This window comes from Montipora capricornis, chromosome 13 (genome assembly GCF_036669925.1).
Source record: "Montipora capricornis isolate CH-2021 chromosome 13, ASM3666992v2, whole genome shotgun sequence".
NCBI lineage: Eukaryota > Metazoa > Cnidaria > Anthozoa > Scleractinia > Acroporidae > Montipora > Montipora capricornis.
Genome location: NC_090895.1, coordinates 6,971,969 through 6,974,468, shown reverse-complemented (window position 1 = coordinate 6,974,468; position 2,500 = coordinate 6,971,969).

Sequence of the window (2,500 nt, the reverse complement as noted above, 5' to 3'; positions counted from 1 at the left end):
TGTATATGACAAGGAGAAAGACAATGATAGCAAACTGTATTAAACTTGAAGAATCGTCGACGCCAATTTATATCCTTAGCCAAGGAGACAACACATTTATGTATTTCGAGTGATCATTTGCAAACCTTGCAGGTGTCTCTGATACAAGAGGGTTTAAATTTTGCAGGCTTCGGTTTGCTAACATTAGTTGCTAGAGTGGTTGATTGAATACTATCTGTAAACCTGGAATGAAATGCCGGTTTCTTTAAAGTGCCAGACATATCCATTACAGAGGTACTTGTTTCTCCTATGTACTGGATCATTCTGAAGTAGCTAAAGCCATTCAAGGTTAGCTCTCTACCACCAGCCTTGTCAAAAAACATGCTTGCTCATTTACGCCACTTGACCTGCAAATGATCTGGTAGACGGTCATATATCTGCTTCAGGTTGGTACTACAATCTAATTCACACGAGTTTATCTCCATCGTTGCATGGCAACAATTCTCATTTATCAGAAAAAAAACAAATGGAGCTGGTGTGGGTGGTGGTTGGAACATTCGAAGCTCCAGTCTTTCCCACAAAGACGCATGCGCTTCATTATAAATCTTTGAACAGTGTGCTGTATTGAACATGCACATGCTAGAATTACCGCTGTTTTACACATCAAGAGAGTTTCTAAGTTCACCACATGTACGCCAACTAATTTCAAGATATCCCTGCCCCATGAGTGCTTTTTCGCTGTACTCCTGTTAAACATAAATATAAATAATTAACAATTAGACCCGTAGCTCCCAAGGGCTACGGGTCAATAGCCCATGAGGCGAAGCCGAATGGGCTATTGACCCGTGGCCCTTGAGGGCGAAGGGTCTAATTGTTTTTGTATCATCCAGCTAGTCGGACAGAAAAGGCAAGAATAAAGTTAGCAAATTCAAGCTGAAAATATATTTATTTGGGAATAAAACGAAAGAAAGCATTACTCTTTATATATTACTCTTTATATATTACTGTCTGCAGTTAGATATAGCTCTTTGGCATTACAAAGCTTTTGCTTTCATGTCCAAATTGAGCACTCTACTAGGATGAGTCATTGCCGCTAGCAATTGCGCATGCTCACTAGCTCGCTAGTTTGAGCACTCTGGCATGACTTGGATGTACCACATGCGTGGGACATCTGGGGTGGCTTTATAGCTCAACCTCCATCCTAGACATCAGCACTGCACTGATGAGGCCCAGAAGGCCGAAACAGTACTGTCTGCAGTTAGATATAGGAAGGAAGGTAGGAAGGGGATATATATTAGCAACTGATTGCCTTAATTACTTAGGATCACCAGCCTATTCCCGTTTAGATGGCGATTCATTGGGCATTTCTGAGAAATACAACAGACAAGGTTAATTTGAGAACAGAAATCAGCACAACTAAGCAATTAACTGAAAATGTGGCTCAACCAGGAATTGAACCTGGGTCTCCAGATTACCGGTCGGATGCCTTAACCACTCAGCCACTGAACCAACCACACTGGGAACACATATTACTGTACAACACACACAATTTTGGCCTTCAGATGGTATATTTAACAATTATTCCATGAGCGCGCGTTGGATATGAGATGGTAAATAGCCAACGAGGCGCGTAGCGCCGAGTTGGCTATAACCACTCTCATATCCAACAAGCGCGAATGGAATAATTGCTTTATTAAATTCCTTAAACTCCAAAAGTTTAGAAGTACAAAAATACGAACGAAAAAAGCAAGAAAATCCTAGCAAAATCGAAAAAAGTTGATGAAGATGCGATGTTGTGTAATACCTCGTGGTCAGACCGACGCAGGCTGATCACAAAAACATTTCTTACCTTTTCTCGTATCTCTAAGCTTCCAAGGTGATCCAAACTTTCCACAAAAACGTTAATCTTGCTTTATACCGAAAGAAATTTCGCTTTCTGGCGTAAACGTTTTTAGTTTAGCAACTCTAAGCGCAATCATTTACCATATAAGGTCAAACTAAGGTGTATGAGCTGATAACCGAGATTGAGTGAACCAATCATAGCACGAGAATTGCATTATCCGAGGTTGAGAATTTAATAATTGCTAATATATCCCCTCCTTACCTTACTGTACTTAGTTAATTTCCAGGGGGATATGGCCGTGCATCGCCGATCGACCGGGGAGTAGTGAGGTGATCCTGATTGCGGAGAATGTGTGAAATTGTCTCCTCGGACCTGACCATCTGAAGGCCAAAATTGTGTATGTGTTGTACAGTAATATGTGTTCCCAGTGTGGTTGGTTCAGTGGCTGAGTGGTTAAGGCATCCGACCGGTAATCTGGAGACCCAGGTTCAATTCCTGGCGGAGCCACATTTTCACTTAATTGCTTAGTTGTGCTGATTTCTGTTCCCAAATTAACCTTGTCTTGGTGATATATATATATATAGTTAAAAAAGGCTAATGGACGGACAACTTCTGGAGCTAAACATTAAAAATTAAAATATATTAAAAACGTTTCGGTCTTCAGATCTTCATCAGTTA